Raw genomic sequence first — 27,246 nt, forward strand, 5'->3', positions numbered from 1 at the left:
TCAGCAATGGGCCTCTACATCAGTTCTTTACTGAAAGGGCACTTACTGGACATAAGGTTGTTATTGCCAGAGGTAGTTTGAAAAAACCCCCACAAAGCGGTAATACCACTGGAGATCTCTTAAACAGTGTTCTTCAGTCTATGAGCGACAAAACCTGTAAGTGTGCTTTTTTTTTTTTCGTCAGAAAGAGAGAAAATTGTGTTGACTTTGGAGTCTCTTTTGTTTCTCCTCATCACAGGAGTGAGGGGTCCAGTGAATTTAATAGGCCAAATGGCTGACATTTTGATTTTGGCAGTGGGCTTTTGACTTTGATGTCAACCCCTACAATTTTCCTTGCAAAACAGGTTGTGATACGTCAGAGTATGTGCAATATTTACTGTATTTCCCTCTCTTTCTCCCGTGAGACCACTTTAAAGTGAGGAATCAGAATGGAAATGATCAATCACAAAATCTCCTAAAATCACATATTTACTGTTCAAATACTGCACGTTGTGTTCACGTATTGGCTTGTTTTCCACTCTCTTACTTAATCTGTTTAGTTATCTGGCTTATGAGCAACTTTTTGAGTCCCCTCACAGTTCTAACACACATTTAAGTTGTTTTTCCTGCCTTCAGTCTCTGTCCACCAAGTTACATGGAAATTCCCACCATGCAACGTGATAGTACAGCAACAAATCGAAAAGGACGCATGAATTCTGCTTACGAACATTAAAATCAAAGGTCACGCTGCAAAATGTTCACTACTGGACATATTGTACTCACGTGTGGTATATTCATAAAAGCAGCTAGTTACTCATTTCTATGCAAAATTAATTCTGATTTGACATGTCATGCTCTGCTGCCAGAATTCTGAAGCCAGATTGTGCCATGTGTTTTTGTTTTTCTTTTCTTGCGCATGTGAAAGACCATTTGGAAGCAATTTTTCTCTGTTAATATGAGTATTATTTTAATTGTGGTAATTATAGGTTAAACTGTTCAACCACTCTTAGGTGCTCAGCAACTTTTGACAACAGGTCAACTCTTTTTAGTCTATTTCATCTTTTGCATTACTTCTTTTTCCCTAAAATATGAGCACACACAATAAAAATCGTAAGACTGGTCATTTTTGATCAGTCTCTAAATACAATTAAAATAGTGGCATTTTTAACATTCCCATAAGAAATCTGTGCTCTGTACTTTTCAGTAATCGTGAACATACATAAAATAACATCTAAAGAATAGGGCTTGTTTTTCAAATAAATAACCTGTCTTTGACACAGATTACCACTGTGACAAATCAGCACAATAAGCAGCGAGAAACTGAGGAGAACGTTTTTAGCAGTTCGGGTGTTTGCTGACTAACTTCTTTGCGGTTTCCTGTTTCTGTGACCCCTAAATCACAAGAAAGATATAGTAGTCTAGCTTAAAGTCTGGCAAAATTTAACCTTGAGCAGACCTTAGTGGTGGGTGGTACAACATATTTCACCTAAATGAAGCCTACTTACAACTGAATTCTGCCAGCGCCTACAGTCTGAAATGTGACAACATCGTCATCGTTGTTTGTCCTTGCTAGTAGAGTAATGTCTGAATTGCAGAGCAGATTCTCTGTTTGTTTGAGCTGGCCCTAGAGCCCGATATAGCTCTTTAAAGTAGAATTTTCAAGAGAATAGTTTATGTAAACTGTATTAAGGTTTTTGTGAGAAAGTGAAAGTGGTAATTGTCCACATTCCAACAGTTTCAATCCATAAACTTTGGGACCATCAGCCGTGAACAATCCAGCTACTAGCAATTTGTGTAGCAGATAATAATCAGGCTACATGCAAAGCAGCGTTCCTTTGACAGGCATTAAGGCTGTGGCCCATGCTGTAAGGGATTTGAGACATTTAAAGGAATGGTTGGTTTAGTTTAAATAACCTTGGACAAGAGGAAAAACTAGACCTCCTCTGGCCACATTAACAATTTCCCTCCAAGAGAAATCCAGATCATTTATCAGGATAAACCAAAGTGTGGATACATTCATACTTTAGTCTACACAAAGAAGATATGTGGCACTCAGCTTGCATTTCATTTATTACCTCTTCTGCACTTCCAATTTTCAGAGGCTACAAGAGACAGCTTACAGAACCCAAGTGTAATCAGAATAATAACACAAACACATCTAACGACAACTTCTCCGAAGCAGCTATGACAACAATCTAATGTCTTCACCACATGCAGACACACGCAACAACTGCAGCGTCCTCAGTTGTGATTTATGCCCCTTCTCGCAAGTCTCTCAGGGTCCTCTTCAGCACATGGTCACCTCGTGAACAGCTGGGTGAGATAATTTGACTGGTACTGGTAGACTGGATTGCATGTCCTTTCAATGGGTGCTCTATTCTTAAATGAATGATCTGGTTTCATTTGAGTCAGATGGCTCACTCAGCAACGCTCTTACAGCATCAGGTAAGAGTGTTGCCCTAATCAGGCTGCTCTAATGTTTCCAGAAAAACTACGGGTATTTAGAAATGTGCACCAAATTGCTATAAAATAAAGCTGATGGTGTGTCTATAGATGGAGTAAACATGGTTAAGATGGGATAAACTTAAATTATAGACTGTGTCATTCTAACTTAAATTTTGCAAGCACAAATTTAGTACAAGTGATGTGAATTATATCTATATCTACATATGTCTACATAAAGTTTTAATGGAGTCCATCAGTCATCCTGATGGACCTGACGACTGGTTTTCAAGTAGCTGCCAGCTGATACATCGGGGGAAGTGTATCGGGTCAACAAAGAGCTGCCACTGATCTTGGTATTTTCTTCCTCATCTAGCGCTGCGCCAACAGGTGCTACTTCATTCAAAGAGATTAGGTGATCTCTGTCCTCAGATTCCTGCCCACTTGGAATGTCCCACATGCAGAGGGAGACAGACTTCTCTCTGCTAAGGTGGGAGGAGAAAGCATGAAAAGATCAGCCTTTCGTGCTATAATGCTAGAGCAAAAGCAAAACTTGCTATTCACTGAATCATTTAATTTTAAGGTAAAATAAATATTTCAGCTCATAGCTTAGCTTTTACTGGTTTTCTTTGTCTAACTTGTGATTGCTTTGGATTGCTAGTCAGATAAAACTGTCAATCCGGATCAAGATGTTAGATGTTGAAGAAGTTGTCTACTTGCATTTATTTTTCCTGTTGATGGTTTTATTTGTCTTCATGATAATATCCTCGAAATAAAACAAACGAGAAGAACTCAAGCAGATGAACAAATCTGATGGAAAAGAGGTGGCATTAAATAGGAGGTGAAAAGTCAGCAATAAACTTAGACTTACAAGGCAAGGCACAATGTACATTCCAATTCCTTTAATTTTAAATATGTTTATATTGTCTATCCTGTAAAATAGTCAGATATCTATTCATATTAATGTACAGAATTCACCTGCTTGCTGCTACTACTGCACATTCACCCAGTGTATATACTATATGTGTGTGTGTGTATATATATATATATATATAAAAACACCCAGCACGCCCCTGCGGGCGGTTTATCCTTCAAGCTCGGGTCCTCTACCAGAGGCCTGGGAGCTTGAGGGTCCTGCGCAGTATCTTAGCTGTTCCCAGGACTGCGCTCTTCTGGACAGAGATCTCCGATGTTGTTCCTGGGATCTGCTGGAGCCACTCGCCTAGCTTGGGAGTCACCGCACCTAGTGCTCCGATTACCACGGGGACCACCGTTACCTTCACCCTCCACATCCTCTCGAGCTCTTCTCTGAGCCCTTGGTATTTCTCCAGCTTCTCGTGTTCCTTCTTCCTGATATTGCTGTCATTCGGAACCGCTACATCGATCACTACGGCCATCTTCTTCTGTTTGTCTACCACCACTATGTCCGGTTGGTTAGCCACCACCATTTTGTCCGTCTGTATCTGGAAGTCCCACAGGATCTTAGCTCGGTCATTCTCCACCACCCTTGGGGGCATCTCCCATTTATATATATATATATATATATATATATATATATATATATATATATATATATATATATATATATATATATATATATATATATATATATATATATATATATACTTATATATAATGTTCTTCCTCTACACCCCCCTCAATTTTTGCACATGTCGAGGAGCGTGTCAGGCTACATTTCACTGTGTGTTATACTTGTATAACTATGCATGTGACAAATAATAAAGAACCTTGAACCTTGAAAGAACCTTGAACCTTGAACCTTGAACATGCCGGAGATGGAACATTTTTCCTGTTTCCATCCCGTAGCTTCTGTCTATTATTCTTTTTCTTTCTTTCTTTTTTAGCACAACTGCAATTGTCCCCCATCATCATTATTATTATTATTATTATTAGTAGTAGTAGTAGTATTAATATTATTATTATTATTAGATATGTAACATGGGGGCCTGTCTTGGGGTCTTGGAGCAGGCTGTAACCTCAACTATACTCTACTTTAAAAAAAAATCTGCCTTGTCTGATTAATGGCTAACATAAACCTTTTCAAGTTGTTTTTGCCTATTTTTGATTGAAACACTGAAGAGAAGGGTACAAAATAAAGAGGGAGAGATTATGAAATTTTGGTACATGACTATGCAGTTGACTGCCAGACAATAGCTGGTGAGACAATGTGGCAAGCTCCTTAATTATATTTAATTACAGTGTTTTGATGCTTTCAGTGCTGTTGAGGTGAGAATAGGTGAGTTGTTCTGTGTTACATGTTCACTTCATGCTCTTACTTCCCATATTGCTTCATAAAAGAACCACAGTCCCATGCAAACGTCAGGTAGAGACATAATCACAAGATATACTGGACTTATATGAATTAAATGCTTCATGAAGTTTTATTTTATGTCCACTTTTCCACTTCAGCCAGGCTTAAAAAAATGCATTTAATAACAACACTGTTCAAATTTCCTCTGATATTTCTCTTATTTTTTTTGGCAAAATCTCAAACTGCAGAAATTACCTGTAATAATCAAAATAAAGTTATCTATTTATTCACGGGCATATTTGGATGTAAAATTAAATGGTATATCTTGATAAATGTTGAAGTATGTCACTACAAATTAAGAATGGGACCATGGTGATACAGTGAGAGTAGTTTGTAGATGGGGTGCAGCCTGGGTAAAAGGAGGTCACACATGCTTTGTGTCCCCCAGGGAGTCTTACTGGGCGAGACATGAGTGCAGTCTGCATTTTAGGTGCAGCTCCTGGGCGCCACACAGATGAGCTCATGAAACGCTATGCTGTCCCCCTAACAGGGGTTGGGGCGGGGAGGGTGAGAGGAGAGGGTATTCTTGCCATCAATCACCCAGGGTGGATCTGAGATCTACTGTTCCTGGATGAGTCCAACAGGCAGGAGGAACATGGGGCCAAGGCCACATTAAAGGCATTGCGTGTCACGCCTCAGCATGAAAGGGTTGGGATGGAGTCAAAGGAGAGAGACCATCAGGATAACAACCAGGAGGTGTGGTGCCACGCAACTGGAGAGGTGTAGCAAAGCAAGGAGACAAAGTGAAGAGTGGAGACTGGGGTAGGGGAGGGACACATCTGAAGGAGAAACTTGTGAAAATTGAAGACTGAGGCAAATGAAAAGGGACAAACACTGTCAGAACACCAGCTTACAGCATAAAGCGGTATAGTCAAAATCTCTATCGTTGGCCAAATTTATATAGTTTCTATCGTATATCGTTTATATCGCTCACCCCTAAAACATTATTTGTGAAAGAATGTGTCATTTTAAATCGCTCACTGAATTTGAGGGTGTTACCAATGCGGAAAGTTTCTTACCTCTTACCATCGACTGTAAGTGGTAATTTTGCAAAGTGGAAGCATTTAGAAGCCACAGCAACTCAGAATGGGCCACCAAGTGCAGACTGCTAGTGTGTAAAAGTCACCAGTGCTGTCCTGGTTCAGTTCCTCTTGCATTCATATCAGCACAAAAACTGTGCAACAAGAGCTTGATGTTATGATTTTCCATGTAGCTCCTGTAGGTGTACTGCGTAGGCGGCCAACTACTTTTTTCCATATAACTTATCTTCTTTTGTTGCACCAGACTATGGCCATCCTGATTTTTGCCTTAAAGTGGGGAATTCTAACATGTCTAACATTCATGTAGCTTCCATAAAATTACCCACTAGATAGTGATGTTCTACTAAAATGCCTAAAGCTCAGTGTTTTCACTGCTGCTATCCTGGTGTTTTGGAACCACGAAGGTGAAAAAAAAAAAGAAAACAACAATTGTTTCAAGAATAACCTGCTCATTTTTTCTCAGACATTAGAGAAGCATCTTCTCAACTAACGTTCAGCAAGAAAATGATTGCGTTTCCAAAAATGTCCATGTATTCTTTCAAATCCTCAAGGTATTTTAAAGAGTGCTGTTTATTTGTCTTTATCATCTGTTCTCTGAACCTTACAGGTCATCAAACAGCTGCCTACCCAGTTAGCGTATTGCCGTCCTTCCAGGAAAACATGGCAGCTGCAGCCAACAGTGATAGAGAGAGCGGGAGAGAGAGGAGGAAGACAGCAGGAGAGAGCATAGCTATGTGCAAGGGAACTGGGGAGGCACTGGGGCATAATTTAAACAGGAGACGGCTGTTTCACAGACAGGAAATGAGAGGAAGGCTAGTTCCTGGGATGGGACTGAATTGGATGGTTCAGACCCAGACCGGTATCAGAAGGAGACTTATGTGGTGTTCATAAGGATAACAGTAAGGTCATTGAGAGCAGCATTTCCTTTTCTGATCATTTGGCGAGCTTGTCAGCACCAGTATCTCAGTTCCCACATCCCTCTAGAATCATTTCTATGGGCTGGATTCAAACTCTGAAATTCAGGCCGGAGCTGAATAAGACCTCCTGTTGCTGTGCCTGTTTATAAGTTCAGCTCCAGTTCTTATATGCTGACTACTTTGATTTGAAGTTTCGGGCAGCTTCCATCCGATGGAAGGAAGTCAAGTTGAAAAGGCACAATATTACATAAAAAAACAGTATAAAAATATGCTTACAGCTGAGAATGCCCAATGCGACCTGATCTCTTTGAGACCGCAGTTTTGATTTAAAACAGACACAGTACACCATAGTCAGAATCCCACTCTACCTAACGGTTCTCATGTCAGTGTTCTGGAGGAGCAGGCAGTCCTAAGCTGCTCTGGACTGTGTAACATCCAGCCATCTTGTGAGTTCTCACTGATCAGACTCATGAAGAGCAGAGTCCTGTGCCAGCCCAGCAGATTACTGCCCCTAATCAATCTGATTAGATTGAGAGGGTGGACACCTTGGCTCACATCTGGGCTACATGCTCTAACTCCCCACAGTTTAGTCTGACAGCTAACAGAGCCAAAGCATTCAGCTATGCAGGAAGCTGATCATTCAGTGATACTGATGGTAGCAAACTTTTTATGCTTATGTGCAGTTCTGCAAGATACAGAGCGTGTGTGCCACTCCGTGGTATTAAGAGACCACCGAGCCGGGCAGAGTAAATACAGTAATGGAGGAAATTCTCACATGTATTAAATCTTACTTTAGGTTAATATAATGCTTTGTTCTGGTAGATGACAATTTCAGGAACGTGTAGGAAGTGAGGCATCTGAACATATTAACTGCTGTCCCAATCTAGCTGTTCAAACACATCAATTTCTATAGTAACATTTCATAACACTCCCTTGTGAGGTCATTTCAACCACGCTTTAATGATATATGCGCGTAGGCCGAGTTCCTCTCACTTTTCTCTGCTCACAGGCAAGAATAACAGTCACATAAATCATCCCAGGCCTCCTATTTTAAACAGGTGTCACTTTGATGATAAAAAATGACATCTTAATTCAGAGGCGCAATGCTGTGTCAGAACGGATTAACACATCAGAAGCAATTTTTATTTTTTTTGGTTCCAGCATCATTTGGGTGGCGGTTGAGCGTGTCAGTAAATATTGGCCTCCGCTTCTCCTGGGAGGGCGCAGTGGAGTGACACAGTCAGCCTTGATGTCTCTGGAAGAGGAGTCATCTGTCAGGTGATCGCTGTTGGAGAGTCACCTCGAGGAACAGATGAGAACATTTTAAGATGTGTTTTAAATTATGTTGCTTAAGGTTCAATTTAAACAGTCATGCCTGTGCTTAGACTGCAGGACAGTTTGAGCTGCGTATCGTTATTGTCTGCCAGACAAAACTTTATAGTACCACTGTAATTTCAATTGAATGTCATAGAAGAGGTAAAGCTGACAGTATCAGGTTAAAATTACAAATGCGTGTTTGCTGTTCCAAGCTGGCACCAGCTGTGTGAATAGATTGCTAATACATATATATATATATATATAAAAAAAAAAACACCCAGCACGCCCCTGCGGGCGGTTTATCCTTCAAGCTCGGGTCCTCTACCAGAGGCCTGGGAGCTTGAGGGTCCTGCGCAGTATCTTAGCTGTTCCCAGGACTGCGCTCTTCTGGACAGAGATCTCCGATGTTATTCCCGGGATCTGCTGGAGCCACTCGCCTAGCTTGGGAGTCACCGCACCTAGTGCTCCGATTACCACGGGGACCACCGTTACCTTCACCCTCCACATCCTCTCGAGCTCTTCTCTGAGCCCTTGGTATTTCTCCAGCTTCTCGTGTTCCTTCTTCCTGATATTGCTGTCATTCGGAACCGCTACATCGATCACTACGGCCGTCTTCTTCTGTTTGTCTACCACCACTATGTCCGGTTGGTTAGCCACCACCATTTTGTCCGTCTGTATCTGGAAGTCCCACAGGATCTTAGCTCGGTCATTCTCCACCACCCTTGGGGGCATCTCCCATTTTGACCTCGGGACTTCTAGGTTATACTCGGCACAGATGTTCCTGTACACTATGCCGGCCACTTGGTTATGGCGTTCCATGTATGCCTTGCCTGCTAGCATCTTGCACCCTGCTGTTATGTGCTGGATTGTCTCTGGGGCATCTTTACACAGCCTGCACCTGGGGTCTTGCCTGGTGTGATAGACCCCAGCCTCTATGGATCTTGTACTCAGAGCTTGTTCTTGTGCTGCCATGATTAGTGCCTCTGTGCTGTCTTTCAGTCCAGCTTTGTCCAGCCACTGGTAGGATTTCTGGATATCAGCCACCTCCTCTATCTGCCGGTGGTACATACCGTGCAGGGGCCTGTCCTTCCATGATGGTTCCTCGTCTCCCTCCTCTTTCTTGGGTTTCTGCTGCCTGAGGTATTCACTGAGCACTCGGTCAGTTGGGGCCATCTTCCCAATGTATTCTTGGATGTTCCTTGTCTCATCCTGGACTGTGGTGCTGACACTCACCAGTCCCCGGCCCCCTTCCTTCCGCTTAGCGTACAGCCTCAGGGTGCTGGACTTGGGGTGAAACCCTCCATGCATGGTCAGGAGCTTTCTTGTCTTTATGTCAGTGGCTTCTATCTCCTCCTTTGGCCAGCCTATTACCCCAGCAGGGTACCTGATCACGGGCAGGGCGTATGTGTTGATGGCCCGGATCTTGTTGGCCCGGATATATATATATATATATATATATATATATATATATATATATATATATATATATATATATATATATATATATATATATATATATATGTAATATTGCTAATAGGTATCAGCGAAGTGACTGCTAATACAGGCCAAGGCAGTAAGCAAGGCCCATTTTGAGTAGCATTGCCTGCTAAATCTAAAAGACTTCCTCATATTTAGTAAGAATATCCCATTTCATGTTCTTTAATGATACAGCAAAATAAATGTCTGGTATTTATATACTCTAACTAAACACTCAAAGTATTTAAATACGACAAACCAGAATAACTCAAGCATACATGACTTTATTCTATGTACTTTAATTGCATTTTTTTATCTATTACCACCAGTGTTGGGACTAACGCGTTATTAAGTAACGCGTTACAGTAACTACGTTATTATTGTGGTAACGAGCACGGTAACTAGTTATTATGCCAAAATCAGGAACGCGTTACTCGTTACTGGGATTTAGATAGGGTCGTTACTCGTTACTTCGTGTGGTGGCTATCGCGGAGCTTCCACAGATTCAGTAACATTAGCAAGTGGTGGAAGCCAGCAGGTGGATGAAGGAAAAGGGACGCAGACGGAAAAGAGACCGAGGCGGCCGCCGGTCCAAGTGTGAACTGAACTTCAGGTAAGAAGTTATGACCTGCAGTCTCTCTGGGTCAGATATAAACCAAGTTTAGGTGGAGTTTATTTTCGTTATTCTGACTTTTTCCGTACTGCGTGCTAGCTAGCATGACGGAGTTTCTATACAGCTGGGTGGTGCTATGATGTTAACGATGTTAAACTTTATTTTGTTCATAAGTTATTAGAGTTGCCAACCGTCCCGTCTGGTATTCAGAGAAAATATTACGCGTTTCTTATTGAGGTGACAGTTTGTCCCGTAATTCAGCTACAATGGAAAAGGCACAAAGCTGGAGTTATTCTGTGTCTTTACGTTGCACAGCTGCCTCTTCTTCTCTCATTCTCTCCCCTCCCTCTCCCGTTTCTACTTCAATCATGAAAACTGATCAGTGATCAGCTGATCGTCTTTTCTCTCTTGTGTGTTTATCGCCCACTTTGCGCCGAAAGAGGAAACCAGCGGATGTCGCGCTAAACAACAGCAGCACGTTTGATCAGCTGTTGTTAGAATTTATTTAATATTAATTTCTAGTATCAGCTGATGTTTGCTGGAGCCACAGCTGCAAAAAAGCTGCTGGTCATGATATGGTTTGGTTATGTGGTGAGAGGGAAACATGAAGATGAAACCAGGAGATGTCCTTACTGGATCATCAGAGCTGAACAGGTGATGGAGAAACAGGTTTACCTTTTAGGTGACATGAATGAGTTGAAGGGAAGTTATGAACTGTTTCTGAGAGACAAATAACCCCAGGATCCTTTTCTAAGTAGCTGACAGCTGGTAACTGTGCAGGGGCGGGTCTAGCAAAGTGTTGCCAGGGGGGCAGGTAGGGCATTAACAGGGAAAGGGGGGCACAAAGAAATACTTTTCTTTCTTATTCTCATTTAAAATGTCTAGCTTTTAAAAAATAATTATCTGAATCTTACAACAAACGATTGATAGATTGATGCATATATACCATCAGACAGTGTACATCACTGTCACAACAGTGTTTATTTTCATTCAAAGGCTTTATGATTTTTCCTATAATGGTGGGCCAGTCTCTAGTCAAAATGCCCGGGATGATTTTTTTGTCCCAGTCCAGCTCTGTATGCAGCTCATCTGCAGTCTGGTGTTGCCTACATCTTCCTATTCGGAAGGCAGAATTTCCGAGTTCTGAGTACAATCGAAAGCACCACGACTGCAGTTTTTGTGTTGGATGTAAAAGGCGCAGATGACACTGTGACGTAGGCTAGAATCATGGCAGCAGTCAATGACGGTCCAGGCGTGGGATTTCTCTCGTGGAAATATGCACATTATCTTTTTCTTTCTATTGGTAGGTGGCACAGTGCACTTGTGGCAAGTAAGCAAGCTAGAAGACTGGCAAAGTTATGGAAGCAACACATTAACAAGAGAATTCTGAGTAAAACCAAAGTTACCTTCCCTAGTAACTAGTTACTTTGAAAGTAACGAGTAACTTGAAGTAACTGTGTTACTTTTGAGAGAAGTAACTAGTAATGTAACTAAGTTACTATTTTAAAGTAACTTACCCAACACTGATTACCACATGCCGATAGGTGCTTAGGGGACAGTTTGAAGTTCGGTATCTTGCCCAGGAATAGTCCAGCATGTGGACATGGAGTACTACCTACACGGCCTCTCAAAGTAAAGTTTAGTGATCTGACAAAAAGGTATTAAAGTAGTCAGTCAAATTAACCATGCTTTGTAAAAATGTGTTTATATCCTAAAAATGATCCTAAGAAATTTGAGTAAATTGAATAGTTCTAGTGAGGATAGTATGAGAGAACTGTATAAATTTTAAAGATATATTTCATCAGTATATGGAACTATGGGCTCACACTAAGTTTGACTTTTTTAAATATATGGTTAATGTTTAAGTCTCCATCATAATAAAACTGTTGGAATAATCCATCCTTCATCAGCTAATAGCACAAGGGAACTGACATGCAGGGGTCTCTGCAGACTTGCGCTTTCAGTGTTTATGGACACACCCGGTAGTTACCGTCTGTTTCTTATAAAGGATATCAAAGAGGGAGCGCTGCCTGAGCCACAAAGCACCTGTTTCCTGACACTTCCATAACACGTGTTTGCCGCCGTCTTCAAAAAGCTTTCAAAGGATGAAGACACCGGCCGTGCTGCCTTAGCTTACTACATTACATGTTAGATCTAAATCACAGAGCTGCGTTCATTTAGTTGCTGACTGAAAAGTTACATTTGTTCTACGCTGTCACCACACTCTGAAATCTCTCTTAATTTTGCTTTATCTTTGCAATTATCTCCTGAGGTATTCACATGTTATACATTTGGAGTTTTTACTCTTCCATCTGATAAAACTACAGTCACAAATGCAGAGATCAAAAGTACAAAAGGACACAGACGGTGTTGTATGCTTTGATACTGATGGTCAATATAGTCAGTATTGTGGCCGTGATAATGCCTGAGGACAAACATTAGCAGGAAGACAGGAGGGTTTTTGGTCTTGCTGTATGAATAGATAGTTCCATTTATAAACACACATGTAAAGTGATAAAGTCAAACCCAAAGGAAGGAGAGGAAGCAGTGTTATCTCCCTTGTTGCTGGTAACAACAGGGTGTCTCAGGTAGGATGTGATTGTTTCTCTCTCCATGTTTGTACATGTGTGGTGTTTTTAGAAGATCTGACGCCTTGCCTGCTTGTATTTGATCTAGTGACTGTAATCATGCCTAAATTAACCTTACTTACTACCAGGGGTTAAAGTCGGATTTGGCAGGTGGGGGGAGCCCTAAGATAGATTTATAGGGGCACACTCTGAAAGAAGAATTGCTTAGGAATAAATGAGAATAATTTGTTTTGCAAGCTCCAGTGAACATTTCTTTTTGTATGGACTGTGATCAGTGCTGCTCCTATTGTATTGTGTATTTAGCCAAATGAATTCAACAAGATATAAGAATATACCAACCACTAGACACTGTAAAGTTAGTATAAATGTCAGTGTTGGGCAAGTTACTTTGAAAAAAGTAATTAATTATAGTTACTAGTTACTTCTTCAAAAAAGTAACTGAGTTAGTAACTGAGTTACAATATTCTAAAAGTAATTAATTACTTGAAAAGTAACTATTGCGTTACTTTAAAAAAAAAAAACAACCTTTAACCCTCTGGGGTCCAGGGTATAATTGGCCATTTTTAACTACTTTTGATTTTCCCTCCACATTTTACCTTTAAAATCGATTTACTTTGCCTTGTTTGGTATCATCCTTTTCAGCACAACCTCACGTGTCTGAATTTACAGTTATGTTTTCATTTTGACATACTGTATTAACACAACTGATCTAAAATCAGATAAAAAACATAAAATCAGAGTAGAAAAAGTTATATTTTTTACTGTAACAACCACAAACATGTTTAACGAATCATATTTCATAACTTTAAATGCAAATATAAATTGTCAATTTTAAAATCCTATGCACAAGTTTTGCAAACAACAAAGTTATTTGCATCCATTTACCTTTTACCTTAATTTTTTAAATAACCATTTCAAACTATTTACAGAACAATCAGCTGTTCTGCATTCAATATGATGCCACACAAATTATTTGTGCCACTCCAAATATTTCTGTCCACTATAAAGGAGAACATCACCGCCTGATACCTGCAGGTCTGACAGCAGCAGGTGTATCACTCCTTTTTCTACCTGGAGACAGCAGTCGCCTCATTGTTTTGATACACAACACAAAACTATCCACAACACTACATGCTAACTACACAAGACAACACATTAACTACACACTCCAAACACGCTAAACGTCACAAATCTCTCAACATCTTAAACCTCGCTCTCTCTATCAACTTACATTAAAATTGATGTCTGCTGAACTCGATATAACCAAGTAGTAGATGAAACCAGTGCAACATAGTGCATCCCTGTAAGTTTTATCATAGTACTGCAAATTAACCAGTTTAGCCTGCACTAAAATGAATTAGGACACTGTATTACAGTTTAAATTTCAAATTCATAAAGATCCACTGGCTGAGCAGTGCTTACCTTTCAAAATAATATCTTGTCTTCCTCTCCTTTCCTCTCTTTCTTACATCTTTCCCCATCTTTTAGTGTTGCACACTTTCTCTCTGTCCATGTGAAATACTAGCAGGGAAAAACATGCGCACAGTTGGTGAATTTGGTGATATTTGTTGAGCTGCTTGAAAAGTTGTGTTTAAAATTACCCGTGAATTTTAAAAAACGAACAAGATGTTTAAGTACCATGTCCGCAACTTTACAATTGCATAATGAACACATCCCGGGAATGAGAAGGTAAAAGAACATGTTTAAGGTGTAAGCTCACAATGAAATGTCATTTTTTGGTCTTTTTTTACTGAGCAAATATAACTATGCTGTCATTGGAAGCAACATCAGGCTGCACACGAACAACAAAGTCAACTCATTCAGCAGGAACATGCATGAACCTGCCTATTGGATTTAATAACTCATTAACTGAAGGTGCCAGAATGCTGCTCCCCTGCTTTAACCCCTGCTTACTGCCTTGTGGTTGTGTGCCACTAATAATCAGTCAAGGCGCAGTTTAATTCCATGTTGGACTCATAAAATATGTAGTGAAGACTTTAACAGGTGGACACCAATTCAGTATTTTACCAAATATGAGATATGGTCATAATCTTTCCTTCTGTTCCTGAATAATTTATAACATTGCATAATATTTTTTTGCCAAACAATGTAATTTAAGAACAGCACAGTGGTGAATGAGTTTGCATGTTCTCACTGTGTGTGAGTGGGTTCTCTTTGTATAAACCGTCTTCCTACCACAGTCTAAACAAATTCAGGTTAGTTTAACTGGTGTTTTTAAACTGGCCATGAATAGTCATCCGTCTCACTGTGTTGGCCCTGAATTAGACTGGTGACCTGTCCATGATGACCACACAGTTTCACTTCCATTATATACATAAACTGTTAACACTTTGTAATTGATCAGCATTAACCCAGCAATTCCTGGATTATGGTCAAAACACATTTTGTGAGCTCACAGTTAGCTTAAGTATTTAGCGACAAAAAGCAATCAGTTCCGAATGAGTGTGAAGTTAACCCCTAAGGGTGTTGAAGAGCTATCACATTCCCAAAATTAAGATGGACTGAAGCATGCAAGAATGATGCTGGTGTAGAGGCATAAAAAATCAACACTGTGTTTAGGAAGACATTTCATGATGTGGCAATCCAGCTGTCACATCATTAACATCTACTTGTTAGATCTATTCACACACTGCTATAATGCTTTAAATAAATTCTCCTCATTTTAAATACTAAAGATGGATTTCTGCTGCTTATCCACCTGACTTGTAAAGACCTAACCAAATTACCCCGAGAAAATATCAGACCACATACTTTACATGCTGGTCCCACTAGTAAAGCGTTAAGAACCTTATGTAGACTTTAAGTCTGATGTTTTGATGTCACTGTTTTTGAATCTTTTCATTTTTCCACACTTGTGTCCCATCAAATTCCCCAATCTAAAGTCTAATTTAAAGTTCTTGCATTGCAGTTTCCTGATTTGAAAATGTTCCCAAAATCCAGATACATCAAACAACATGTGGCCACAGTCATTCATGCATATCGAGTGTAATATAAACAAAACTCTGGATTATGTTCAAGCTTTAAGTTAGGCACACTCAGACAGTCTGTAAACATGGCAAAAGCATCTACTTTTGCAAGAAAAAAAATTGGCTGAATTTGCTTTTCAGTAATTCTCCACTCTTAGTTGTGGAAATTGATTTACATATGGGATATTTGAGAAATTAGGTTACCTCTGTAGCCCAGTCAGCTATGTGAATGTGTCTGCACTGAGAAACTCACACTTATAGTCACCTGCTCCTTCTTTTCCAGTGAGAGCATGTTTAGCAAAGCAGGGTACTGCATGAAGAGATTTCCCCCCCAGTTTCTGTCTGGCTGTTCAACTGCCAACCCCATCAACAGACATTACCTACCTAACTTTGTAAAAGTCAAAGTATTTCGTCTGAACAACCAACCAAGCCAAGGGAATCAAAGTCAGGCAAACAAAAGGCAACTTGTGGGAGCAAGATCACTTAAAAGTAATTACAAAAAGTAATGACGCTACATTAAAAGGTGCTATTTGTCTTTGAGCAGTGGTCTTGCTTTAGAAGTGAACTGAAGGGTGTAAGTACATGAACCAGTTCTTCACAAACCAGGTCTGTTGAAAAGTCGGCGGTTCATGAACGAAAGCGGTAAGGTGGTGAGGTCAGGCGAATCAGGAATCAAAGGTTTGTGTACAGTATGTGCATTCTGGTGTGGTTCACAGGCGAATCTTGATTGATGACCACATTATCAGAGTGTTCATACAAAATGCTGCTCTGTAACTGATTCAAACAAGAAGTTGTCCCAGCAGAAACAAAACAGGATGCTTAGTAATGTCACATGAGTTAGCCACAGTTCCTTGATGACAGATAGCTCTGCATAAAGGGTGATGTTTTGTCATCTGGATGTCGTCAGCTCTGTCTGTCTTTGTCCTCACAGTCTCTGATCCATCTCCCTACAGGGCTAATGGCAGTACTTGTGTTGACCATTACATACAAAACATATTTACTGTTCACATGCACACACACAGACACACACGCAAAAAATCAGATAAAACATCCACATTAAACTACTACCTCTACTCCCCTTTCTTTTTTTTCTCTGCCCTCCCCCCACCCCTGCCTCTCCAGTAATGAAAACAAGATGTTCTTAGTCTCCATAGACAGAGAGTAGTAGCAAGTTAGGGCTCCAGTCTCCGCTCCACAATTCTCTTAAACCCTCATCTGACTTTCTTAAATATGTGACAAAAATGCATTAACGGAGACTTTAGGGGCAGCACCTTGACTGCTGTAAATAAAAACGTGCTGCTCAATGCGAACTTTCCCTCGCCTGTTAAAGGTGGGGAAGTGGCTGAGCCTCATGGAAGTGGGTACTCTGAAGGACTGAGATGAAGCTCGTTGAATAGGACATGAGAAAATTGGGAGTTTCTCTGCCGGCAGGCATCTCTCTCTCTGCATATTTGTGTGTGTGTGCATACTGTAAGCATCTGAGTGTGCACTTTCCACTAAAAAGAGGTGAGTATTACTACCAGACTCTGCACCTGACCTTCATTTTTCAATTTGTAAACCAATCTTCTCACAATTGGGCACCAAATTAAAGGATAAACACAGAAGATATTCATCGTGTTTACTTCAAAGCCCTAAACATCACTATACCTTCCTTGCTCTGTCCCCTTCACTTAAGCCCCCATCAGCAGCATTCCCACCCAATCACTGCTTCTTTTCCTGCCATACATTAGTCCTAATCACGGTCAGTCCTTTTTTTTTTAAGCCAGTTATCGCTTGTCACTCTGTAGCAAGCGTGTGATGAAGACATATAGTTGTTGGTGCTTTCATTTTACATGTACTTTCTCATAATCAAAGTGTGTGCTTGTGTCCTCCTTCTTTAAGACTATGTGCAATTTAAAATATGTGTTAATTGTGACTGATGCACACTGTTAATGGTTCCGATCAAATATTCCTATATTCCCTGTGTTGCATGTCACTGTTTTTTTTAACATGTTTTTTATATATGTAGCAATGTTGCTTCTTTCATGTGATTTTATCTTAGCAGAGGTTAAAACAAGAGAATGACTGTTATCATGTAGTTGAGTAACCCTGTGTTAGCAAGTTACAGGTATCCATGTTTATCCAATTTTAATACAGGAAATTCGTTTTACTTTACTTATCATTAGCAGTTATTTAAAAATTCACTAACAGCAAAGTTAGCAATGTAATATCCTCAACCCAATGTTTCACTGTGCTACACACGACACTATTTTTCCTTATTTGACACAGTTTAATATAGGCCTGGCCATTTTAAAATTTGATTACACTACAGAAATTGTAGGAAGATATACTACATAACACAAAAGCAAGTTGTGTTATGTCTAGATTGTTTCTGATTTGTGAATGTCTGCATGTTGTTGTTTCCCTGTTTCAGAGCTTTCAAGCTTGAAAGCGCAAAATGTGCGTATGTTTACTTGGACTGACACTTGTGTTTAGTTAGCTGCCCCTCAACACATTTTGGGCAGACTGTGTGAGTGGGTGTCTCAGGCCGCCAGTTTTTCAGAGCTTTCAGACATTTTAGTCTTAAATTAATTTAGTACTAGTTTACATGGTAAAAGTGTTTGGGAGAGACATTGATCTCAGTCAACAGTTCATTATCTTTAGTGGGCAATTATCCACATTGTCACGTTTGCATTTATCCCTGTGACTCTAAGGTCACAGGGGTCTAGTGTAATTCAAGCTGCATGGATGACTCCATGGCCTTAGTCTTTAGGGTAAAGTACACCCAAGGGAACTGTCTCCACAAGCACACAAAAAGCCAGTTTGGCTCAACCCATTTTGATACCTTTGCATTTTTTTTAGTGTAGGTTATTTATCTTGCTTTTGTATTTGCAAATACAGATGTGTTCAAAGTCACCTTCACTGTCGTTTTCCTGTAACTATAATAACTCACCATACCATAAATGTCCATCTATCAATTTATTTTCTGCTCGTCTAGTTCAGGTTGGTGGGATGGGGCTGAAGTGTACCTCAGCTGTCATAGGGTGAGAGGTATAGCACACCCTGGACACATCGCCACTTTGTTGCAGGGATAACACAGAGAAATAGACAACCATCATGCATATTGTGAAGAAGCTGAAGGAGAGAACCCACACAGACACAGGGAGATCATGCAAACTCCACACAGAAAGGACTGGATTCAAACCTAGGACCTTCTTGTTGCAAGGCAGTGGTTATTCCCGTCACACCACCATGCTATCCCGTGCCATAAATAATTTTGTAACTGTTGTTTTACATACTTATCTACAAGTTTAAATACCCAATCTCTACTTGCTAACACTTGTTTTATTATGTGCAAATCATTTGCCAAAAAGAGAGAGGGAGTTAAAATCATTTGATTAAGAACTCATTTAAAAACTTTTTTTTTTTTGGCGTAAATACTGAACAGATATTTGATTGATTTGTATACATGATTATAATTAGGACATTATTTGAGTTGCAAGTGCAACCTTTAAAATGAAAACTGTTGTAGCAATACAACATCATAGGAAAATTTATAATAAGCACTGGACTTGTATTTCTAAATCCACCAGATGAGTTACGGATGTATTTAATATAGAAATGCACTTGAATCACATACTTGTTTCTTTTGGCAAGTTATCGAAGATAATATTCGTATGTTGATGATTATGAGCAACCATGTTGTGGTTTTGCCAGGCTAGATGACTCCCCCACCACCACATGTGGCATTTGGCCGTCAGAAACTCCTTAAACAATTTCTCCCTATGACAATACACAATACTTCATACCATAACTGACCCATATGTGTGCAAGTTCTACAGTTGTGTCTGGTAAACAAGATCAGATTTCGATTTCCCTGATTTTGAAGCCAACCATATGTGTTCAGACAGAACGTGCACATTTTCTGATGTGGTTTGATTGCACATGAAGTCAATGAAAATACAAGAGAGGCATAACCAGTTAAGATCAAAACAAAATTAAAATGTTACAGCTTGCAACTCTGGCAGACGCTGGCATGCTGTCAATGCATTTATCTCTACCTCGATCACTTAGTATGCTGGTTGTTCGAGGTAAATATGCTCAAAGGTCAAGCAGTAGACTGTGAACTGCAAGAGGCAATCCTATATAATCAACAAATCTATACACTGGGCCAGCTTTACTGACTACACAGCAAATTTAAGGATAAACAAGTTACTTTAAGCTACATCATGAACCTGAATGCATAACTAAAACTCTGCACAGTATGTATGTGTGAGTTGTAATAGCACAAAAATAATATCTGTGTGTACAAAGCATTTTCTCTAGGTCCAGAAGCAGATTATCCCCAACATTTCCAGTTGTTTTGCAGGTTTTCAAGTGAGATCATACTAACAGCATAAGCTTATGAATGACTCATTTTTAGTTCCAAAGAGACATGAGGGGTACTTACTAAATCTGACATGCACTGACTCTTCAGCACAAACTTCTCAGTTATGTTACATCAGTTGCTGCTGCTGTTTAGTTTATATGGATCCTTATTAGGTACACCGATGCAGCTGCTATTCTTCATATGGTCCACAAATAGCTTCACACTATGACAATATAATAACTTAACAGAGAACACAGAGACATAAATTCTCTGTGTTAAGCCGTTACAGTGCACTGCTGAAACACTAAACTACTAAACTACTGTTAACTGAATAATTAACTTGAGCAGCAATAACTTAACTATAACTTAATTTGCTTACAGCTGTAAATGTATACCAGCAGAACTGAACTCCCTGCCCTGGTCCCTCCCACCTGTAAGTATACATGCACTGGCACGTAACTATCAATCCAATTATTCATCCATCTATCTATCCATCCATCCATTTTCTGATGTAATGTAATTCAGGTTAGTGTTAGAGTAAGGCTGGGGCCTGTCCCAGCTGCCATAGGAGGAGAGGCTGTGCACAGCCTGGACAGGTTGTCAGCCTGTCACATTCTGACACATAGAAACAGACAAGCATTCACGCTCATATTCACACCTATGGCCAGTTTAGAATAACAAATTAACCTAACGCTCGGGTCTTTGGACTTTGGAAGTAAAGCCAGAAATTTCAAATGTAACTTAGTTCAAGGTTAAAATATAGCAGCTGCACCTGAAGGCAAATACAAAGGTATAATTTGCATGTATAACGTTTAAGGTGTTGAATGATGCTTGGTTATGCAGGATGGAAAGGCATTATGCGGTGCACTCTCAGAAAAATCGCTGTGGCTATATTTCATTAAAAATTTCAGGGGAATATTTAAAATAGAGAAAGGCTATCCAGCACAAATATGAATGGCTGACTTTAAACACCTTAATGGCCCTCAGACCAGAACTTGGCAGTCACTGGAGTTGTGAGTAATATCCGTCTGCAGGCAGCTAGTTCATTTAAGAGACGAGCAATAAATGGCTCAAGTGAGGGGGAAGAAAATACTGTGGTTCATTTTAAACAAGGTATGGGCTTGTCCATTTCCTTTGTTTTTCAGTTCCAGAATGGAAATCATAAATAATAAATAATAGCGACTTTTTTTGGTTTTATATATAGTATGGCACAACAAGGGTGCACTAACAAATAATGGCATCAAATAACTTGTAAAAGATTAACCAAATCCAGATTTTAGGTCACAAGTTCAAATATGCATCACTTATTTGAAGCTTTGCATTCCAGCTTTGACCTTCTAAATGACTTAAAAGTCACAATGAGAGAATGAGTCTCAGCGTTAGTACTAAGCACCATCTCCCTGCAGTGACACATTTTTTAAGCAGATCCTCATGTTTTCTTGAGCATTGCCTGTCTTAATCTTGGGAAAAAGGCCTATTTCCTTCTGGTTCCAAGTTCTCCCACTGAGGGACAAAGTGTGTCCCTAAGTTCAAGCGGAACCTCGGGCAATGTAAAGGGGTGAGGAGGACAAGAGGTAGACCCATGTTAGAGCCAGGATATACTGTGGGAGTGTGTGGGAGAAAACTGAGAGGTTACTGACCTTACAGGGAAATAAGTAAAGCTTGAGAAAATACACAATAAACAAGAGACAGATTACAATCATCTTAAGTCATGGAACTGAAGAATATAGCCTCCATGACATAGAAAGGTTGCAGCAGAGAAGAAGCAAAGAAGAATATCCTGCACAGATACAGCACTGCCATCACTACTGCCACCATCCCTGGACTGCGTGTTGTTGTAGATTTAACAACATTAAAACACAATAAAAATTGTATGAGTGAAATGTCTACATAACAAAGCTTAACCAAACATTTAAACATGCTAGCTTAAGTAAAGAACTGTTTGCTGGTGTGACTTTAATGACAACATCTCCCAACAAAGAGACCATGCTTCCAGCAAAAATTGATGCTTTTACAAAATCTATTGAACATTTGATTAATAGTTCATCATTACAAGTGTTCATAAGAAAAGCAGTTATTGAGGAGGAGATCTTTGCTCTAGTTCACACAAAAATTGTTTTTGTGTCATTTGGATTCTTACTTGAAACAAGCAAACCACAATTTCAAATAAAATTCTAGATAACAAAAGAGCTCAGCGCTGTTTCTGATGTAACAAAACCGAAACAGTTTCCTATTAGAGTTTCCAACAATTATGTGTCACCACTTCCCTATACCTCTTATCAGAGCCCATGTACACAATGGAAGTGACTGACCTGTGCAGCTCCGATGACATACAAAATGCTCCCAGAGGCTTTTGGTCATGTAGCAGCACCAACAACCTTAGTGGACGTACTTGGGAGGTTAGCTGAACTCCGCGCAATTATTCAGTATCTCTGGGCATCTGTAAGACATTTTCTATGATATTACACAACTGTAATATTTTCTGTTAGTCGGAACATGTGATCAGATATAAATTACACAGACTTCTTACATTTCACAAATTCATGTTTAACCTGATACTTTAAATGAAAAATGTATGATTGTGAAATATAAATGGAATCACTGCAGCACACACAAACACATGCCTGGATGCCCATTAGCAGTTTAGCAAAGGAGATAGCCCCAGTGTGCAGAAGGGTAGAAAGAGAAATGTTGTCACAGGCCAAGATTAGAAGGTAGGTTGATAGATCCTCTCCTGCTTCTAATGAAGCCCTGCCTCATATTAGCCCTGGGTGAAGGAAACAAAAAGGGAGGGTAGCGTAAGAGGCTACAATAGGGGCCAGGAGGAGAGAGTTATCTCATGCTAACTTAGTTAGCTGATAGGCTCCAGGGATACAGGAGAAGAAGGGTCAAGACCCCTACCAACATCCCTCTGGGGACCAAAGCACAGAGAAGTCAACATTCCTGAGAAACTCGGAGACTTTCCTTCCCTGGAGAGATGGAAAGATGAGGGAAAGACTGATTGAAGGGGGAGACACAGTGGGCCTAAGAGAGCAAAAGAATGAGAGAACTTTGCATGTTCTTTCCATTTAGCCTCCTCACAGAATGACTGCACACACAGACACTCACTTCACTTTATGCATCACATACGTTTTCCAAGCCATTTACAATCCTAGGCATTGTTAGTGACTCATAAACTCACATTGACCTATGTACACTCATTCCTGTCATTATTTGTGAAATATTTTTAGGCGAACTCCTAAAATAGTCTTTCTCTCTCTTCTCCCCTTGGGTAAGTAATTTCCAGAGCAGTGGTGAATGGCGCCTGCAGAAGTCTGAGGGCCAGGAGGAATTCGTACTCTTTGGCAGAGAGCCTTTGTTAAAGCGATATATCAGGCTTATCGGTTGCATGTGCATGCAAAAACAATTTGCATGATCTGTACCTGTGTTTGTTTACAGACAATATGGGGACGCAGCTAAAGTACCAAATACCATGCGGGGGGCTGATTTTCACTTAATCATCAGCCTTGTGTTAGACCTCTCTCAGCTGATGTTCAGCTGAGGCATGAACTGCCAAATATGTGAACATTAAATTTTGGAGTTCTTGAAATCAAAAGATTGAAAAGGTTTAAGTTTGAGACTTTTCCCTCTGTTTCCTTAAGCCTTTTTTGTCGATTCAATGAACAGTGAAAACCATTATAATCAGGGGATTATTTTGACCACAACCCCCCCCCCCCCCCCCCTTTTTTTTTTTTAAAAACAAATTGTAATATTTTAGAGTCTTTGAAGAAACTACTTAGCATGAATGTGGCCCAGACTGTGTAAACTGTGCCGGAGCCAAGACCTCTAAACACAGCAGATTTCAAGGTCTTACAATGATGCATTTTAATGGCACTTTTTCTGACCTCCCAACTAAATCCCCATCACTCCCCCTACTGTACAGATAGCACACAGAGGAATTTGAATCTCAGCTTCGTGTGGGTTTGATCGTGTTGTGAAATCAGGAACACTTAAGGAGAGTACGCACACTGACACAATGGACATTTGTGTGTGTGTGTGTGTGTGTGTGTGTGTGTGTGTGTGTGTGTGTGTGTGTGTGTGTGTGTGTGTGTGTGTGTACTGTTTTCATGTTTTCAACATTCAGCTGGCAGAGGTGCAGATCAGAAGGCCAGTGCAGAATAACAAAAAACCAATCTTCTGTTTCAGAGTCATTTCCCATTCCAGACTGAGTAAGCACCAAAGAAGGGAACTCCGCCCTGACAGACTGAGTGAGTAAGTCACCGAAAGCAATCATTTGTCTTTGTTCTGCACAGCAGGCATTATTTTGTCCTGTGTGTAAGCATTTGTCTTTCTTCATCATCATCTAATACAGCGAAGCTTTGACAGCCCTCATTCTGCTCTAGAACCCAGCTTGTCGTCTGCATCTCGCTCATGACAGCCCCCACAGCAGAGTCCTATGCAAACATGTAGGAATGTATGAGAAATATACCCTCCTGGAATGCCCCTGGCAATCACTGCTGGCCAGCGAACGAGCAAGAAGGCGGTCACATGTCTTCACAAAGGTCCAGGCAACTTTACAGCATTCTCAATCACTCATCGATGGTCCCTTTTTTTGGCAGTCATCTGTGGGCTCTGTGCAGCGAGAGAAAGTAAATGTAGCATTGCCAGAAACACCGCACAGCGCTGCCGCGCTGCTCCGAATAGGAGCAATGCCCTCCAGGCACCCCTAGTCTGGGCTCAAAGCCTCCAATATCTGGCAGCAGTTGTTAGTGTGCTCAAGGGGTGGAAGGATATTCAAACTTTCATCCCTGGTTAAAAATAGGCTGGCCCTCACAAAAAGAAGGCCCTGCTAATAATCACAGCTCTGTACTGGCTGTCTGAAGCATCTGGTCTGAGAATGTGTCATTTTTTAGGAGGGGCCTGGGAAACTGTAGACACCATGCTTGCTGCCCAGAATAAGAACCATGGGAATGATTGAAGGGGTCTTTTTTTGTGTGTGTGGGCCGCTGAACTAGGACTAGCCTGTCTGCAGGATTGGACAGCCTTCCTTGCTGCCTCCCGGCTGCCAAGTCAGGCATAACTCACTTAATGGCTGGTTTGCCAGAAACAGATGATTTTATGGTAACACATAAATGGCTGGGGACACAATGAGGTCAGGGACTCGTGGACATGGGAGCGATGTCAACTCTTGAAGGTCAAAAAGAAATCTTATATCGACAAGAGAGCGTTTCAGCTGGTTGCGGCACATGTATTCATGTAAATTAAATACTGGGACATTAGATTTGGGCTATTATTCCAGATATTTCCTTTAAACTTGAGGCTCACTTGACTTTTACATGGTGAGAGTTATTTTCTTCTTTTGAATATGTTTAGACAAGAGTTCATTTAGAAGATCCATGCCATTGTCATGTTTATATGTGTGGTAAATGTAGTTGCTAGCCATTCAGGGAATAGAACTGCATTTGATTAAGATTAAAAATATGTATTTTTTGTATGTAAATATGTAGATTTATGTATGTAGATTCTTTTATGTATAAGAAAGATAGCTGTTGCCCTTATTTCCAGTCCTCATATCAATCTAAGCTTTTTGGGGTCTACACAAAATCACATAAAATAATAAAAAGGTTCAATTCACAACGTACCAGCCAACTTAAAAAAGTTTAAAAAAGGAAGACAATTTGTTTTTTCCTGTGTTTTAAAGTGGAATGTACTACTAAATAAATGTGTCACTGTTGCTGACTAATTCCAAATAAACCACTTTGTCTGTTTATATTATATATTACAAAGTGTGGGAATGCTCAAGTATTACCACTATTCTTAATTTACAGGAAATGTGACAGGTGCACTGTGAATTGCCTTTTCTTGAGGAAGCAAACTTGCTGCTGTCATTAACCTGGCTAACAATTAGCTTTTAAAACAGAGAGAGGTGTTCATGGGAGACAAACTGGTTAATGAGTTGTCAGACCAGTACTTGGCTTGAAAAGCTTCCAGAGCTGAACCTGGGAGGGATGAAAACCATCGCAGAGCAAAATGTCACAAATAGTCTGAATAGAAAATCCGTGATCTGCAACTTACATAACCTGTTGTACTTTTATTTATTTATATTTGTGACCCAGTAGTTGTTGCTCTGAAAATAACCATTGCAGAAATGTGTTAAATTTTATAAATAAATGGCATTAATCTGCAACCTAATGCGAACAATGCATGAACAAATCCATTTTATTAAATCCATTTCATCGTGTGAACGAGCCAAAGCTTTTCAGCAGTGCTGCAGTATTAATCAATCCAAATTTCGGTTTAAATGGATATAATACTTGTTTGTTTTTGTAACTGTATATTACTTACCCCATTACTTGTGTTTAAATACTCGAGATCTAAACAGTTTTTGTATTTTTCTCTAACTCTAACATCTTATATTTTAAATGAAACTTTGCACATGTTTGCCAACAGTTGTATCCAATATAAACCTGGCTTGTTGCTATACTAATCAATTATGATCTGTTATGGATTTTCAATTTTTCTCGCTCATTATGGAGTATGGCCATAATGAGCAAATGACAAACTGTGAATGAAGTACTTGATTTATTTTTGGATTATGGCCCTGCTGAGTATAAAACTGTCATAAACGAACAGAGGATGACCACAAAAGCTTTGTGTCCGTAATTTGTGAAGAATTAACAAAGACACATGCAGTCTCTGTCACGTAGTGAAACTCGTGACCTTTGACACCCGCTGACCCACAAAAGCACAAGCACACTTGGAGCTGCTGGACTTCTGGCTCGGTTCTGGAAAAAGGTGTATAATGATTGGCTGGGTGAAAAGTTTAACATCAATAGCACTTTAAATGAAAAATGACCGAAGTAGGACAAATATAACACGACTTAAAAAAATTGCTTTTGAGAATATTCATTTAAAATCATGCCTGAGGATGGTTTTTTTTTTCTAAATCTGTACATTTTGTACTTTCCTGGTAAATAACCTTGCGGTAATGTACAACTTTAAAAATTTATCAGCTTGTTTGTTTGACAGTGAACATGTGTGTCAGTACTGCCTGACCTTTTTTCCAATAAAAATAAATCACATATAAAGTCCAAATCTGTTACTCCATGGTTAGTGTATAACCACAAATGAAGAATTCACAGGAGGTGAATCAACACACAACATCTTTATAAGAACAAAAAGTACATTTCAGATTAAAGAAATACGAATCATTGGTTAATTAATCAAT

General features: G+C 39.9%; 1 long non-coding RNA gene across 1 annotated transcript; it reads left to right on the forward strand.

Annotated features, from left to right (window-relative positions):
* On the forward strand, positions 1–27,113 carry LOC113010934 (uncharacterized). Its single transcript, XR_013903054.1, has 4 exons — positions 1–156; positions 20,421–20,472; positions 24,225–24,290; positions 24,422–27,113. It is a non-coding gene; the product is annotated as an uncharacterized LOC113010934 (long non-coding RNA).
* The last annotated feature ends 133 nt before the right edge of the window (positions 27,114–27,246 follow it).

Source organism: Astatotilapia calliptera, chromosome 18 (genome assembly GCF_964374335.1).
Source record: "Astatotilapia calliptera chromosome 18, fAstCal68.1, whole genome shotgun sequence".
Classification (NCBI taxonomy): Eukaryota; Metazoa; Chordata; class Actinopteri; order Cichliformes; family Cichlidae; genus Astatotilapia; species Astatotilapia calliptera.